The sequence below is a fragment of the Anabrus simplex genome, chromosome 14 (assembly GCF_040414725.1).
Source record: "Anabrus simplex isolate iqAnaSimp1 chromosome 14, ASM4041472v1, whole genome shotgun sequence".
NCBI classification, from domain to species: Eukaryota; Metazoa; Arthropoda; class Insecta; order Orthoptera; family Tettigoniidae; genus Anabrus; species Anabrus simplex.
The window spans coordinates 84,906,875-84,926,028 of record NC_090278.1 but is presented as its reverse complement, the minus strand read 5'-3'; the positions used below and the strand labels follow the sequence as shown (position 1 = coordinate 84,926,028).

At 38.8% G+C, this 19,154-nt stretch overlaps 1 protein-coding gene across 3 annotated transcripts in view; it reads left to right on the top strand.

Annotated features, from left to right (window-relative positions):
- LOC136885406 (uncharacterized) overlaps positions 1-19,154 on the top strand; it is a 139,600-nt gene that overhangs the window by 13,816 nt on the left and 106,630 nt on the right. For 2 of the 3 annotated variants that reach the window (XM_067157924.2, XM_067157923.2), the window contains exon 3: positions 7,610-7,682. The gene's annotated coding sequence lies outside the window, so the exon portion shown is untranslated. Of the gene's footprint in view, positions 1-7,609; positions 7,683-18,763; positions 18,910-19,154 lie in introns of those variants that run through there. The other variant, XR_010861526.2, reaches the window with a different exon arrangement.

The window sequence follows — 19,154 nt, the reverse complement described above, 5'->3', positions numbered from 1 at the left end:
ATAAGTACGCTAATCTATATATATAAAATAAGAGTTTTGTCTGTACATTGGTCAGAATTTGAAAAGAATGGTATTTCTGTGTCAGTCATGTCCATAGTAACAAGGAAATGCACTTTTTACTTTTCCGTAATTTCTGTATGTATGTATGTACACGCATCACGAGAAAACGGCTGAAGAGAATTTAATGAAAATCGGGATGTGAAGTCGGGGGGATGAGCCACTACAATCTAGGCTATAAATAATTTTACTCACGCTGAGTGAAATGTTAGTTTAGGGGAAGGTCTAAAATGTTATTCTCAAATATTTATATTATTAGTGGTCCTATTGATAAATACTACATAACTAAAGTTATATAGCATTAAATTTATGATCATTTATGTCATACATTGTTACCGTACCGGCTTTGATAACACAGATATTCAAGAAATTGTATTTTTGTTGCTAAGTCCATGTCAACGCCGAGCCACGAGAAAATGGGAAAACAGAATTAATGAAAATTGGTATATAGAGTTGGGGAATAAGAAACTACAATCTAAGTTATGAACAAATTTATCCACCCTGGATGAAATTGTAGATCAGGGGAAGGCTCCTAAAATTTATTTTTTAAATACCTATGTTAATACCGGTCCAATCGAAAAGTACTACATACCAAAAGTTATAGAGAATACAATTTCCGACCTTTTATGTTTTATTCACTTTAACCTACCGACTATGATAAGAGTGGTATTTCAGAGTCGGAACAAAACTAAATGTGAAGCCCTACAATATCGAAAGTGCATAACATTGATCAACAACAGCATAACAATGACCATTGTTTGTTGTGATGTTCTTTGTTTCTTATGTTGCTGCTCAACTCCGATGGATGGGTTTACTGCTACGTACCGAGTATAACAGCCTGACTAAAAATTGGCGAGAAATAGGGGAGCTAGAAAACTTTCTTCTTTAGCATGCCATTCGTCTGGTTCATACATTTTCTGATACCGGTACTGCTGGTATGTAACACACCGGTTCATCATAGTATTCCAGCTATTCGATCTCTACTTTGACGTGCTGTTTTGAATGAGCAGTGTGTACACTTACGGCAGAGGCTCACTTGGTAGTAGTAGTAGTATGACCTGGTCTAGAATTACAATTTAGGCATATTCTAAATTATAGCACCACAATTCACTTCATACATTATTATTAAAGACTGTTATGCCTTTCAGCGTTCAGTCTGCAAACCTCTGTGAATTTACTAAACGTCGCCACAATCCTCGATTTGCCACTAGTGTTGTGGCCTCATTTAGTTCTGTACCTCTTATCTTTAAATCGTTAGAAACCGAGTCTAACCATCGTCGTCTTGGTCTCCCTCTACTTCTCTTACCCTCCATAACAGAGTCCATTATTCTCCAGGTAACCTATCCTCCTCCATTCGCCTCACATGACTCCACCACCGAAGCCGGTATATGCGTACCATCCATCCATCAAGTTCATTCCTAAATTAGCCTTTATCTCCTCATTCCGAGTACCCTCCTGCCATTGTTCCCACCTATTTGTACCAGCAATCATTCTTGCTGCTTTCATGACTGTTACTTCTAATTTATGAATAAGATTACCTGAGTCCGCCCAGCTTTCGCTCCCGTAAAGCAAAGTTGGTCTGAAAACAGACCGATGTAAAGATAGTTTCGTCTGGGAACTGACTTCCTTCTTACAGAATACTGCTGATCGCAACTGTGAGCTCACTGCATTAGCCTTACTATACCTTGATTCAATCTCACTTACTATATTACCATCCTGGGAGAACACACAACCTAAACACTTGAAATTCTCGACCTGTTCTAGCTTTGTATTGCCAATCTGACATTCAGTTCTGTTGAATTTCTTACCTACTGACATCAATTTAGTCTTCGAGAGGCTAATTTTCATACCATACTCATTGCACCTATTTTCAAGTTCCAAGATATTAGACTGGAGGCTTTCGGCACAGTCTGCCATTAAGACAAAGTCATCAGCATAGGCCAGACTGCTTACTACATTTCCACCTAACTGAATCCCTCCCTGCCATTTTATACCTTTCAGCAGATGATCCATGTAAACTACGAACAGCAAAGGTGAAAGATTACAGCCTTGTCTAACCCCTGTAAGCACCCTGAACCAAGAACTCATTTTACCATCACCGAGCTCGATAGCTGCAGTCGCTTAAGTGCGGCCAGTATCCAGCAATCGGGAGATCGTGGGTTCGAGCCCCACTGTCGGCAGCCCTGAAGATGGTTTTCCGTGGTTTCCCATTTTCACACCAGGCAAATGCCGGGGCTGTACCTTAATTAAGGCCACGGCCGCTTCCTTCCACTTCCTAGGCCTTTCCTATCCCATTGTCGCCATAAGACGTATCTGTGTCGGCGCGACGTAAAACAAATAGCAAAAAAAGTAGCATTTTACCATCGATTCTCACTGAAGCCCAATTGTCAACATAAATGCCTTTGATTGATTTTAATAATAAACCTTTAATTCCATAGTCCCCCATTATAGTGAACATTTTTTCCCTCGGTACCCTGTCATATGCTTTCTCTAGATCTACGAAACGTAAACACAACTGCCTATTCCTCTCATAGCATTTTTCAGTTACGTGGCGCATATTGAAAATCTGATCCTGACAGCCTCTCTGTGGTCTGAAACCACACTGGTTTTCATCCAACTTCCTCTCAACGACTGATCGCACCCTCCCTTCCAAGATGCCCATTGAATACTTTGCCTGGTATACTAACCAATGAGATACCTCGATAGTTGTTGCAATCCTTCCGATTCCCTTGCTTATAGATAGTGCAATTACTGCTTTTGTCCAATCTGAAGGTACCTTACCAACACTCCACGCTAATTTTGCTACTCTATGAAGCCATTTCATCCCTGCCTTCCCACTATACTTCACTATTTCAGGTCTAATTTCATCTATTCCTGCTGCCTTATGACAATGGAGTTTATTTACCATCCTTTCCACTTCCTCAAGCATGATTTCACCAAAATCATTTTCCTCCTCCCCATGAGCTTGGCTGTTTGCAACACCACCAGGATGATTTCCTTTTACATTGAGATGTTCAAAATATTCCCTCCACCTCTCCAGTGATTCCCTGGGATCTATTATGAGTTCACCTGAATTACTCAAAACACTGTTCATTTCCTCTTTCCCTCCCTTCCTAAGATTCTTTATTACTGTCCAGAAAGGTTTCCCTGCTGCTTGACCTAGCCTTTCCAGGTTATTACCAAAATCTTCCCATGACTTCTTTTTGGATTCAACAACAGTTTGTTTCGCTCTGTTTCTTTCGTCTACGTACAAATCCCTGTTTGCCTTGGCCCTTGTTTGGAGCCATTTTTGATAAACCTTCTTTTTACATTTACAGGCTGCTCTCACTTCATCATTCCACCAAGATGTTTGCCTTTTCCCATCTTTACACACAGTTGTTCCTAGGCATTCCCTTGCTGTTTCTACTACAGCATCCCTGTATGCCACCCATTCACTTTCTATATCCTGAACCTGCTTACTGTCTACTGTTCAAAACTTCTCACTAATCATATCCATGTACTTCTGTCTAATTTCCTCGTCCTGGAGATTTTCTACCCTTATCCGTTTGCAGACAGATTTCACTTTTTCTACCGTAGGCCTAGAGATACTTAGTTCACTACAGATCAGATAGTGGTCTGTATCATCGAAAAATGCGCGGTAAACTCGTACATTCCTAACAGATTTCCTGAATTCGAACTCGGTTAAGATATAGTCTATTATGGATCTGGTACCCCTAGCCTCCCATGTGTAGCGGTGAATAGCCTTATGCTTGAAGAATGTATTCGTAACAGCTAAACCCATACTAGCACAGAAGTCCAGCAAACGCTTCCCATTCCCATTAGCTTCCATATCTTCCCTATATTTACCAATCACCCTTTCGTATCCTTCAGTTCTATTCCCAACTCTCGCATTGAAATCGCCCATTAGCACTATTCTATCCTTGCTGTTGACCCTCACCACGATGTCACTCAATGCTTCATAAAACTTGTCAACTTCATCCTCATCTGCACCCTCACATGGTGAATACATGGATACAATTCTTGTCCTAATTCCTCCAACTGACAAAACTACCCACATCATTCGCTCATTTACGTGCCTAACAGAAACTATGTTGCGTGCAGTGGTATTCCTGATAAAGAGCCCTACCCCAGACTCTGCCCTTCCCTTTCTAGCACCCATCAAGTACACTTTATAATCTCCTATCTCTTCCTCGTTATCTCCCCTTACCCGAACATCACTTACTCCTAGCACATCCAGATGCATCCTCTTCGCTGACTCAGCCAGTTCTACCTTCTTTCTTCCATAAGCCCCATTAATATTGATAGCTCCCCATCAAATTCCATTTCATTCGCCAAGTTATTTACAAGGAGTCCCTCGCCTGTCAAATGGGTGTGGGACTCCATTACTCCCATAGGTCCGAGGCTTGCTTAAAGTGTTCTGAGCTCTGTAAATTCATGAAGCAGGATACTACCCTACTTGCACATAGTCCAAGTGAGGATCTCTCCTCTAACGGGTTATGGACCACCGGTGAATTGTATAGTCCTAGCCGCCTGAGCACAAGGAGGGCCATGACTCAGAATATGTCCGAGATGCCCACTCCCATTCCATAGCAACTAGTATCCCGACTCTCAGGACCACTAACTAGGCCACTCAGCTGTTGCCCATGGTTCACGAACTAGGACGTGACTACAGTAACCCACAAACATGCACAATTCACTAAATAACTCAAAATTTAACCATTAAAGGAGCCATTTCATCTTAAAAAGAGCTTCTTCCTCCTTGCTGTTATAAAATTCTACATGCATTTTATTCGAAATTAGCAGTGAAGAAAGGTTTCTCCTCTAGCTTGGAGGAAAAAGTTGTCTCCAAGTCAGATAGATTTTTCCGCCACCAGTGTAGTGAATTGAGATTTTTCGACTCATCGGGTACTCCTAGGAAACAGATTAGTAAAGGAGCATAGTTTTGGCCCTGGGACTCTACACTTTTCGACGTCCCCTCCCCCCCGAAAAATGACGAAGAGTGTTCACGTATCACAGCTGTCTGTGGCCTGGTCATTCCAGCTCTGGAACTTTGGACTGTTAGATAGGCAGCGTAGTACTGTTTGTTTAAAGTGAGAAAGTGTGTGTTTTTTTCATTTGTGAAAGCATTCCTTTTACTCGCGCCGTTCCTACTGACGTCATTGTAATGACCTTTGTTCATTTCAGTTGGGAAAACCACTAAGACAGTCTTTCTAAGGAAGTGAATAGGCAGGTGGAGAGTGAGTGTCTGCCATTATAATGAAATTCCCCAACCTGATTGTGACTGATGGTAGGCAAGCGGACCTACCATTGCAATGAAAATTCCCTAACCCAGTCTTCATATGAGAAAAGGCGTTTGGTGATTTCTCCGTCGTGTTTCTAGGGAAATGTTAATAGCTATGCAATTTATTACAGTTTTGCTCACAATGTGTACACTACCTAACCTACAATTCTGTATAGGCCTTACAATGTAGAATTCCGTAGCGAAGCACGGGGACATCAGCTAGTTTGTAATAAGATACTACTGTACAGTACACTACAATAATTTCAAACTACGTTCAGACGTATCCTATTTACAATACTGGTACCGTATGTCACTACTAAACACAAGCAGAAATGATAATTGCAAGTTAGAAATCTGTAAGAACTACTGTACTCAAAGATTACCAACAAAGCTAAATGCTTAGACAGATTATTTAAATGCTCTAATAGATACACACGAAAGATACACACGAATATAGCAGGCAAAATATAGTACTACCTAATATATACCGTATCTACACTACAATTCTCAACTGAAATGTGGTTATATGATTTTTACCGCTGGTGGATTACTATTATTTTCCCTACTACGCGGGACGGATGATGAAAGTGTCCTCACTTGTGTCATCCAAGTTGCACCTACGGAGACTTCTGTGTATAAAACCAAGCACCCTGGCAGCTGTGCATCTCACTTCCTTAATGTTATATTTACATTTGCCAGCATTAATGTTGAAACCGTTGAGGTAACACCACACCGCTGTAGTGTCCAATACCGACTGTAACTTCAGACAATCATGTGCACATCATATATCCCTGTACATTACTGCGTCATCAGCGAACCGGGCCATGGTTGAGGTCACACATTTGAGTAAATCAGGGACGAATGCATTAAATAACAAAGGTCGCAAGACAGTGCATTGACATACTCCTGAGGTTACTTTAACTGTCGAAGATCAAACTTCATAAAATACAATACAGCGAGTTCGACCCTCGAGAAATGACCGCGACTATGCCAGTACACGTCCCCTGATATTCATCTCTCTTAATTTTAACAAAGGTCATTCACATACATTTTCTCACTGCACGTGCTTTCTAACATAACATTCAACTATATTTACATTTTTACATTTAATTTTGGTGGAGAGGTTGTTCCGAAGCCGCGCTGAACGAGCAAAGAAATAAATTATTGCAGGATCTTTCACTTAGCAGATTACCTTCCCCGAAGTATTCCCCGTTGTTCCATACTTTTACTGATAATTACCTGGGATGCAAGAGACACCGGCCAATAGTTGTCAATGAACGATTTCATTAGTTATATTTTTTGGGCTTATTTATTTACACGGCATAAGCCCAAAAAATATAACTAATGAATAGTTACACGGGCCGTGAAAGTCTAAATGATAATGAACGATTTGTCACCTTTCTTGAAAATCAGAGCTACATCAGCACTCTTTCAATCTTGAGGCAGTGATCCACAGTGAAGTCGCAGAGAGATGCTGCCGATGAATCACACAGTCACAGAGTATATGGCTGGGTGTTTTGTCAGGGCCACTCGCCGCATGGGGTCGAATCCTCTTCAAACTTCCGAGAAGTAGAGGCTGGAGAGAGGGAGGGGCGTTATATACAGTACATGTCCCCAGCTGATTGTATCTGGGAGAAATTATGTTTACATTTTTCACTGAAGAATGAAGCAACATGTGCGGGCGTGGAGATGGATTTCCCGTTGGCTTGAAAGGAGCTTGATGCAGCGCTGACACAGTTCCTTTTTAGTAGTTTACACTTTATTTAATAGCTATAAATTACATTTTTGTTAAGTACAATGAAAAGGAGGACCCTTTTGTCAATTTTATTTCGTATAGTTTACACTTTTCCTTTCTTTTGCTATATTTTCAAAGCGATGCTTGCCTTGACTGTTTAACAGACAGACTGATTTGTTACCTACAATCTACTGAAAACAAGAGTTTGAAAATAAGCTTGACATTGTTGTCAGCAATCTGCAAACGCTAAACAAAGAAAATAATTGGATGTTATAATCGATACATTTCTCCGAAAATGTGAAAAAAAATAAGCCGTTTTATAAGATATGTCATACTAGGCGATTTTTTAAAATACAGTGCTTATATAAGATTTAGACAGAACCGTTAGAGTTCTCCATTATATCCAATACATCCTTAAAAGCGATGTCACAATAAACGGTTTCGACTGTACTTAAATCTGCAGTACAGAGTGAAAAACCCTTCCATGAATTTTTTATCAAATCCGAGAGGCCTAACTAATATTTCTTGGTTTATAGGTCAGCAAGTCTTCTCTCATTTGCCAACAGAACGGACTTGGAACCTCCAGATTGGTGAAGTTTTAAAATTATGGTGAGTACTTGTTCATTGTATTTTATTAAATTGACTGTTAACGGCCTGTGATTCTTGTAACAGTGCTTGGTTGTTATTGATGTTTGCAGTTGGTCAGGAATTACGGAGAGCTATAATATTGACTTTTCATGTCACAAATGTAGCTTGAAGACAGGTGATATGTAGAAAATTGGCTCATTAACATAAAGTCATTGTCATTAATCTTTCCAGGATATTTTGATTGCAAAAATTTTCTCTCAGAACTGGAGAGTTTATCATAAAGACAGGAGAGATTCAGTTGAGGTGGGGGATGGAGTGTGCATGCTAGTTGTAGAAGAATTTGTAAGCTGCGAACAAGTTAAGGATGTGAAACATGAAATTCTAGATGTGAGGCTCATCTTTATGATTTTGGTGTATACAGACCTTGAAGAGGGGGATACTGACACAGAATTATTTCATAAAATAGTGAGCTGTGTGGGGAATGACACTGAAAGGTACTTGATTGTCTCGGATGATCACAAATGTTTTCTGGAGAAGTAGTGCGAATGATGAAAAGCATGACCAACAAATGGTAACTAAGTTAATCTGCGAAGCACAGAAAGCAGAAATATTTAGTCAGCAGTATGTAAAGGGAACTGGATGTAAGGATATCTAATATCCAGGTAGAGGAAGTAGATTTATCTATGATAACTGTGACAGCAGGAAAGTCGTGGTTTCATAAAATAATGAGAATGACACGGTAAACTTATAACTATATGAAATTCAAACTACACACGATGGTGTAACTCTTAAATTACAGGTAGTTCAAAACGACAACTACGGAAAGGATGTGGAAGTGGCGTGGAAACCCTATCGAGGTCCGCAGGAAAGTATGAAGTTATGGGGAAGAAGAGGTTCTCGATAATCACCCTCAATTAATTATATTACTGATTAACAAGATGGAAGTCCAGCCCCGCGGTGTAGAGGGCAACGCGTCCGCCTGTCACCCGGCGGCCCTGGGTTCGATTCCCAGCTGGGTCAGGGATTTTAAATTGTAAATGATTAATATCCCTGGCCTGGGGACTGGGTGTTTGTGTCATCCTAAGTTTCCTTTCCTCACATTCAACACTCTACACTTCTTCCATTCCAATTATACGCAGGTTCATATCACATGGTGCAAGTAGGGGCAAAATATCTCTATAGGTCGACGCCCCAAACAAAAAAACAAAAAAAACAAGATGGAATAAGATACAGAATCAAATTAAACAAAAACCAAACAAGTGGCATAGTAGCTGACAATTAAAGCAACACTGATGTCACAAGGCTTTTAAATAGGGTTTAAAAGAAAGCAGAACAACGGAATTATCCAGCTCCTCAAATAGTAGGAGATTAAAACTTCAGCATTGAATTGACACAGAATGACTGGAAGCAACCTCAGAAGAAATCAAAATTTTTGTTTGACGTACAATATCACTATTCAAGAAAGAAAGTTACATTTAATTACAAAATACTGAGCCTGAAAAGAGAATAGCCTCCGAAAACAACACGTTGCAGACTAGCTGAACAGCTAAGTCATACTGATGCTCAAATTTGGTGAATGCAGGTGTCTAGAGTAAACTCTCATACGCAAAACAAAATTTTACATTACCACGGAAAGTTACATTAAATAAGATAAGGCCGAAATACAAGAATTAATTAAAATTAAATCAAACACAAGAATATAGTGTTTACCGTGAGAGGCAGGCAACCCCAGACGGGGCAGACCCCGAGCGTGTCCATTCGCTAGGTCGGTCAGATGTTAAAGACGCAGGAACCAAGCTTGGCTCTGGCCAAATCGCCAGAAGCCGGAAATGGGGCAATCAGGAGACAACCAATTAGGACACGGGAATACACTCGTGGCTTTCACATTTACCAATAGGAAAGGTTGTTATTTCGACCAGTAAAAATACACTTCAGTTTTAATCCCGTAAGTTCTGGAATGTTGCTGATGCAATTCAAATTGCATCACCTAAAATCTACACGTGGCAGTATACACTGCCACAAAAGTTAGTTACCAATATTAAATAAACCGTTACTCAATATTACAAAATTCCTTCAAACAAACATGAGTCAAAATCAAATTTCACATTCTTCATAGACCAAAACTTCTTCCTAATTAATAGTTCATAATGTCTCCTTATTTGTTTTCTACAATAAATCCATAATAATATTTTAAACAGCATAGTAAACTTTAAGTCCGATGTCCATCTTATACGCATAACTTTATATAACGCAAAATAAGATCCTGAAATCATGGTTCTTCTTTTAGGCCTCACCAAATACCACAAACACAGGTTACAATAACAAAGATAATTTTTAAAAAATGTAAATGTTAGAAACCAGAAAAGCAGCTGGAATAGATAACATTTCTGGGGATATACTGAAAGCAAGGGCTGCCATATTGGGCAAAGTGCAGTGTTTACATATATAATATAAATAAAACATTGCAGTTTAAAAGTACACCTACAAATCTATCCTTTTAACAAATACTGTGTAGCCAAAGCTGCGGAAAATTTGGCATTTATATCTGGTAGTGGAGGTATCGCCTCTTGTGGCTTGCAATGGAAGGAGACGTTGTTGGTGTAGGTGATGCCCGAGTACTGCAGTATATCCTGCAAGGACTACTTTCTTCATAATTCAGGGTCTCTATTATAAACCCAGACCGAGCGCACAGTGTTTCTAGTCTGCGCTACAGCAGCTGCCTCAGCCCAACTTATGTTGCACGTGGCCACCCGCCCTGCTGCAGAAGTTTTAAAGGATTAGCCTGGCATCAAATCCATGCCTGTTAGGTTAAGCTGTGTATGCAATCTTATATGAAATCTTACCTTATAAAAGATGCTGGAAGCGTCATCCTTCATAATGAGGAACCAGGACTTCATAAACACCATTAGGATTTTCTGCACACCAATAGCAAGAGTTATGACTGTTCACACGACCATTAAGATGAAACCAGGCCTCATCCAAAAAGATCACAAGCTGTGGATCGAATAAACGATTATTCAGTGTTGCAATCTTGGTTTTTTAATTGTTATATATTCTTTTGTACATATAGGTACCATTTATATATAGAATGTATTTTGTACCATCCATTGTAATTGGGGATATACCCTGTTATGGATGTATTAATAAATAAATAAATAAATAAATAAGATACCACTCACTCTTGTGGCTGGATCAGCAGGTTTTAAACAATGGGCCCATGTAAACCTGTACGGTTTAATGTGTAACAGCTTTGTAGCTCTGTGTGCAGAAGAAACCGAAATCCCTACTTGTTGTGCTAATTTGGTGAGTGATTTATTCAGTTACCGTTCAAGATTCGCACTAATGTCATCTAGCTTTTCCTCTGTTAAAACTGTTCATATGCGCGCACTTTTTAAAACTGAGCACTGAGCCAGTAGTTTCAAATTTATTTACAGTTATATGAATCTGTGCTCATGAAGGTGGCACTTCACCAGGAAATTGCTGAGCAAATTCATCGCGTACCCGTAGAGCCGACTCGTACTTAAAATAACTTTTACGTACAAAAATACGGTGTTGCAACGATAACTGTCTCATCATGTTAACAGCTGAGATTCAGACTGGCTTTTGATGCCAGGTCGAACATGTGCACGCTCCTTACAAGGTCAAGAGCTATGTGCACGCCTCCCGTACAGCTGCTTAGGTCTCGGAGAGTAGAAACGCCGCTGGACGGTCTGGGTTTATAAGAGAGGGATATACAACCTTTGCAAAAGGTAATTTTAAAGAAGGATGTTATGGTTCCCCTTGTGCCGGCCATGCATCCGATAAAGTCAGTCTCTTGCTTTTCTTTCAGTGCAATGGGGGACAGTCAGATTGTGCACTCTTTTTTTTCTCTTAGTGCATTTCCATAGGTTGGTTGGCGTCAGATTCGAATATGATTGTTGGATTAATAATGAATGGAGATATATCAACCTTTTTGTATGTATTGATATCTGTACACCGTGTACTTTTATCAGATGGACCATGGAGCTCCTCATGAACAATAGTCCCAACGTCATTAAGCCCTGTTGCAATCGGTGAACAGATTTTGTAATGTCTACTGTATTTACAAAAAATAAAAGTTTTAATCCCAGCTAATCAATACATTAATTAGCATTAACTCATTCAGAGATTTTTTGACTGGTTTCAATGTGTGTATTGATCATCTGCAGTAAATCAAAACAAGTTAAAAAACACAACCATGACTGAAACACAACAGTAGGATGTCTGTTTAAAGAAGTCAAATGGGACTGTAAAGATCCTGTAAGGAAGAATACAATGAGCAAGAGATATATGTTGGCTTAAAATCTTTGTCTAATTAAAATAAAGTGACAACCTCACTTTAACTGAAAATAGTCTGCTGAACATCGAGAGTGTTGAATGTATAAAATGTGCCCAGGCACATAAGATTGTGTCGGATTGACACAGGTTGATTGTGCAAGGCTTTTGTGTGTAGCTGTAGTCTTCTGTTTATATCCAAGGTTGTACTGACGTGCAAATTATTGCCGAACAAGGACACGTTAAGTCTTAAAGGGATATCCTAGTTGTTGAGTGAAAACATAAAGCATCATGTTTTTGATAGGATATCTAAAAAGAAACCAAGTGATCTTGAGTTAGAAAAGCTGATAGAAAGATGGATTCAGAAAAGGAAAAAAAATGAGCAATTATTTTAAGTAACATAAAATGGTTAGATGTTTTAACTAAAGATATAAGTGCCAAATAGCTTTTTGTAGGAATATTTTGAAGTGATTGATTTTGAGACCAGTTCTGGGAAGCCAAATGATGTTATTTTTCTCGTACAATAATGCAGTATAATTTGACAGGATGAGTCTGAACAATCTTATCATCATTTGATCACTCAACAAATGATAATGAAAGCACTGTTTTAGGATATCACAGGTCTGTCCAAATCATAATTTTGAAACGAAAGGAGCTACCTCTAGAATATAGATATATTCCTGGGTCTCTGAGAAACTGGTTTAATTCCTTGTAGGAAAAGAGAAACTTATTTAAAGCATGGTTTTTTTTTCATTTCCCCATCTCATTTGTTGTTAGCCCTGCAAATAATAAGGAATTAAGCTTTAAGAAAATTTGATTTGGAAACAGAATAATTTTGAATTGAGTTTCTGTAGTTAAAACCTGGTTGGAAGAATAACTTGAGAAACCTCTTTCTCTGCTTTATGCTGACTGGTTTCAGACTTTCGTTCAGTTTTTCTCCCTTCCAGTCCTTTGAGTTCTCTTGATTTATTTGTTTGTTACAATGGTATGTCTAACATTTCCTCATGTTCCTACATTGTAATGAAGGTAATCAAGAGAATTTTATCATTTTTAAGCAAGTATGGACAACCTTCTTGAAGCAGTGTGCAGATGTAGAATTTTAACCATGTTCTTTTGTGGACTGCTTTGGTACAAAAGTACACTTATTATATTCGATCCCCAAGGAAGTACGAACAAAGTTTTTGGCTAATTTTTTTATTTTCTCTCTCATTTAGCTCTTTGGTTAGAATGTATATTATTTTACAGATGGTATTGCCTTGATCTTGTCTCAAGGATTGAGGTTTATTATTTTTTTAAACCTTTAGCGGAGCTTTAATAAAAGTAGGAAAGATCACAATATGGAGATAAAGTTCGAATTCAAGAGGACAAATTGGGGCAAATACTCGTTTATAGGATGGGAGTAAGGATTGGAGTAATTTATCAAGGAAAATGTTAAATGAAAAGGCTAGATAAACCATTGATAGGAAATCTGCCACCTGGGCGGTCATTGATTTCTTTTTGGTTTTGAAGTGGTCAAAACGTAATTCAGTTTACTTGCAGGTGTAAAATTATCATGGCCAGCAATGTTGCTGGTTTTGTTCCATCAAACAATCAATCACCACTGATCTGCATTTAGGGCAGATTCCCTATCTGTTGTTTTCCTAGCCTTTTCTTAAATGATTGCAAAGAAATTGGAAATTTCTTGAACAAGTCCCTTGATAAGTTATTCCAATCCCTAACTCCCCTTCTTATAAATGAATATTTGCCCCAATTTGTCCTCTTGAATTCCAACTTTATCTTCATATTATGATCTTTCCTACTTTTATAAACGCCACTCAAACTTATTCGTCTACTAATGTCATTCCACGCCATCTCTCCGCTGACAGTTCGGAACATACCACCTACCAATCGCACTCATTTTTGCCAGTAGTCTCCCATGATCCACCCTATCAAATGCTTTAGACAGTTCAATCGCGATACAGTCCATTTGACCTCCTGAATCCAAGATATCTGCTATATCTTGCTGGAATCCTATAAGTTGAGCTTCAGTGGAATAACCTTTCCTAAACCTGAACTGCCTTCTATCGAGCCAATTATTAATTTCGCAAACATGTCTAATATAATCAGAAGGAATGCCTTCCCAAAGCTTACATGCAACACATGTCAAACTGACTGTCCTGTAATTTTCAGCTTTATGTCTATCACCCTTTACTTCATACACAGGGACTACTATAGCAACTCTTCATTCATTTGGTATAGCTCCTTCAGTACTTCAGATATGGTACTGTAACCCAACCCATTGTCTTTAGTACATCCCCAGAAATCTTATCAATTCCAGCTGATTTCCTAGTTTTCAACTTTTGTATCTTATTGTAAATGTCATTGTTATCATATGTATATTTTAATACTTCTTTAGCATTAGTCACCTCCTCTATATGGACAGTATGCTTGTGACCAACAATCTTTACATACTGCTGACTGAATACTTCTGCCTTTTGAAGATCCTCACATGCACACTCCCCTCGTTCATTAATGATTCTTGGAATGTCCTTCACGGAACCTGTTTGTGCCTTAAAGTACCTATACATACCCATTGATTTTTCATTAAAATTTGTATGACAGCCAATTATGCTTACCATCATGTTATCCTTAGCTGACTTCTTTGCTAGATTCAATTTCCTGGTAAGTTCCTTCAATTTCTCCTTACTTCCACAGCCATTTCTTAAATTGCAAAATTATCGAAGCGACTGGATGATGTTGAATCCAATCATAACAGTGTACAGAATATGTCAGGAGAAAGGAAATGCAGTTTGTGCATCTGTGTTGAAAAGTGTTGGCAACATTCATTTAGATTTTACTAACTGCTTGCAAAAATTAAACAGGAAATAGGAGATGCTCTGCTGAACATTTTGAGATAAGAAACCTAAGATTTGAAAAGAAAGGGGTTAAATATGTCTAATCACTATTTTCTGGATTATTTACAGCGATGTTTTACATGTATGTTGCTTTATATTATTCCCAATGGTCAGAAAATTGGGTGTTCAGAAAAACAGTAATAATAACATTAAGTAAAATGCTTGTCACTCGCCTAACTGCGCTGTTGGCGTGTAAAGGTATCACGTTTTAGAATTGAATCTGTTGAGTTCATGATTGCATTGACTGATCAAAATGAATAAATCTACATGAAAAATCAATACTTTACTGTACTTCTTTTGATGGTGGTACATGCACAGTGACCGAGCGAGTTGGCCGTCCAGCTGTGAGATACTGGGTTCGAACCCCACTGATGGTTTCTCACTTTGATACCAGCCAAATGCTGGGACTGTACCTTAATAAGCACCATTTCCTACCCTATCATCACCATAAGACCTATCTGTGTCGGTGCGACGGAAGTCAACTTGCAAAAAAGAAGGACATGGAATTCGTTACCAGGATTGCAGTCGCCTGTGATTTGAAAGGGTACGCGGGTATCTTGTGCACGAATATTGTGCTTGCATTGAAGTTGGGTAGCCGTCATTTTGTTGTGAGGTCCAAAGTTATACATAAACTCATGTTTGTCAATGATGTGGTACTGTAAAAGCTAATGTAAATAACACCTTTAAGTTGGTTACTCAGATACTACGTTCCTATCTCAAAATGCTTAGTAGAGCATATCATATTTCCTGTTTAATTTTTGCTTGCTTGTACCGAAAAAAAATAGTGTATGTGTATTAGGTATGGTGTTAAAGTGACTCCCCATTAAGGCACATGTGGCCAGAATATGTAGAATATTAGAATTTCGTGTAACTTAAGAGATCTCGTAGCTGTCATATAATTATCAACAATTTATTTGTATACTCCCTTGAGGATCCTGTTTCAATTTTCAAAGTTTCCATTTTTTAAAAAGAGCTTTTTATTGTTGAATATCACCTTTGTTATTTGGATTGGAATATGTTCAGTAATTTTTTCAAATTCTTCGCGTTTAAAAAAAAGAAAAATCTAGGTAAACAGTTAGGAAATATGACACTTTTGTTACTGCACAAGTCAATGATCAGAAAGTTGTCCTTACTTGTTAGAAATTGTTTGTGAATTTTTCATCTAGTAGTATTGCCAACTCATGGAAGTGTTGAACAGTTGTTATGGAAAATGGTACAGATAATATGAACCTAAAATTAATGAGCTTAAGAACTTACTAATCTTGGTTCTGTTAACACGTACATCCAACCCTTGCCTCATTTTTTTACGGAATCGGGTATGAAGAGAGCTTTTACGACCGGGTGCTCTTTCTGACGTCAACCTCATCAGAGGAGTTAAGATTAAATGACGTGATAGTAGGAAGGGAGATGGGTGAAACATGGTGCTGGCACATAGCCTACTTCTGTGCAATAGCACCAAGCGGCCTGCCCAAGGCTCAACGTCCCCATCTGAAGGGCAAATCACCAGTGTCATATGCCCTCACTCCATATGAGCACTGCTGAGAGGTTTAGAATTTAATCCAGGCTTTTGGCACAATCTAGTCATTAGAAATTGTATATCACCACCTCGCCTACCTGCCAACATTCTGATGGTGACCAGTGTGACTAACTGGCTAACCACGGTGTCAGACACCTTAACGATCACAGCCACCAGGCGGGCTATTTCGATAAATTATAAAAACTTTACATTCATTAACACAAAATAAATCATTAGTGCTTGGATCTCCCAGGAAGCTTCACTGAATAGTGCAGTCTTTCAGCACTTACGAGTACAAGAGACCTACTCCAACCAAGTGAATTGGCTGTGAGCTTGCATTTGGGAGATGGCAGGTTCAGGGCAGCCCTAAAAATGGTTTTCAGGCATTTCCCATTTTCATACCGGGCAAATCTTTAAATCGCTGAAAACCTTCAGTGTATTTGTGCGATGTTAAAACACTAACAAAGAAGAGGCCTACTCTAATGAGTCTCTTATGACATAGTAGTTGAAGGGATAATAAAACACATGCCCTTTCAATACCTCGTGCCAACAAAACCAAAGAAATAACGGTGCCATTTTAATCTGTGGTAAAATTAGGCCGGTTAATAAAATATTATGCAAGATTATTTCTTCACTAGTAGGCAATTATGAAACCTCAGTGACTCAGGAGGCAGCATGCCAGCCCCTTGCCACTGGGTTCGGGGGTTCAAATCGTGCTCACTCCATGTGAGATTTATGCTGGCCAAAGCAGAGGCGGGATCGGTTTCTCTCCAGTTTTCTTTCTCTTCTATTCCAGCAATACACTATCATTTCATCCGTCAGTCATTAATCATTGCCCTAGAGAAGTGCGACAGGCTTCGGCAGCCGGCACGGTTCCTGCCCTCGCTGCTCGATGGGAGCATCGTTCATTGCATTCGGGACTCGGTCGAATGACTGGAAACAGGCTGAGAATTTTCATAGTAGGCAATTGTATGCATTATACAGGGTTATTCACCTAAGGTGTTACACGGAAATGTCTAAACCATTAAATATGTCTATTCTGTTTTCATATTCGTAAATGATACCCAGGGACTTGTAAAATAATGTGCTACGTATTCTCATAACCGAGATATTAATACTAATTCCATATTTTTAAATGGAATGCCACAAATTCGTGCAGCTGGCCTCAAAGTTCAACTGCGTACAACTTCAAATATGCAAGTATTTTCAAAATCGGACAGTTACTTTCTGAGATCAAGAAGAACGTCATGAGCGGTTTTGCATGCCGCATCAGACGGTGTGCAGTCGGGCAAGGACATATTGACACGCAAGTAGTTTCCTGGGTGTGATTGTAGCCACAGAATGGATACGAGGCATGTAAACATATCGTACACATATGATGGGTTTGCAAAGTGTGTATGACAGGCGAACTCATGACAGGACAGGAAGGGTTAATGTTTTTAAAAGGAATGAAATGATTACTTTGACTTGGTACATTTTGAGATAGGCCACGGCCGACGTTTTTCTAAATCCTTCCCATTCCCACCCGTGGGGAAAGACGCCAAACTGAGCGCAACCTGTTACACATGGATTTCAAAACGAAACAAGCAACTTTAATCTTCCTTCCCCGTTGTGTGTTTGCCAGTCATACAATAACATTGCACACCCAGGGTATGTTAGGGCACATCACATTTTGTGTACGACAGTTTATAGTACATGCATGGTATCCGTTCTGTGGTTTAAATAAATGCCAGGAAACAGCTTGCATGCCAATTCATGCTTGGCCGAACGTACGCTGTCTGATGAGGCACGCAAAAGCCAAAATGCGGGTTTTATTGATATCTCGAAAAGTAATTGTCCAATCTTGAAAATACTTACATATTTTAACTTGTACACAGTTGAACTTTTAGACCAGCTGTATGTATTAGTGCCGTTCCATTTAAAAATATGGAGTTAGTATTAATATCTCGGTTATTAATCACCACATGAGAATACGTGGCATGTTATCTTACAAGCACCTGGGTATAATTTACGAATATGAAAACAGAATACCGATATCTTTAATGGTTTAGACTTTATTTCTGTGTAACACCTTAGGTGAATAACCCTGTATTGATATACACACTTCCATTATTGTTGGCAGTACTGCTACGTGTAATGGCTGCAGCTTATCGTTGCACCTGCGGAAACACCTGTGTAAAATGTTTCCACTTGAGATAACAAAACCCTAACAGTTCAATACTGAGAGTTGCCTCAAAGAATTCTCGGACATCACACAGTTTTTGTAGGTGCTTCGATATGTATAGAGTACTGCTATTGCGCAAGTGGGGGAGTAAAAGTGCTCTCTTCTTGCGCAATAGCAGTACTGTATTGGATGTGCTTAGTAATATTAATTTTTCAAATTTTTTCTTCTTGAACAGGAAAGTCCGTGATTCATCAAAGTTTCGACGCTGAACCTGGACACTTGAAATGAGGTGTTGGACTTAGGGTATATTTTTAAGCTGTTTTTCTGCTCAAAATGCAGTTTTTATAGTAAAATTTTATCATTTTTTGTATTTTTTAAAAATTTAATGCAATAATTTTAAGTTTTTAATCAATAATTTTTATTTTTGATGGAATTGCAAAGAAATAAATGAAGAAAAAAAAACTAAGTCCAAATTTCCATAATTTTGGTGTATTCAGAATGGAAAACCTGGAATGTTAAAATCCTTTATCCATTTCAATATAGGCACATGAGCTTAAGCTATTCTTGCTGCAATACAGATGAATTACAACTTGCTTCATTACATGAAAAGGGAAGGATAGGATTGT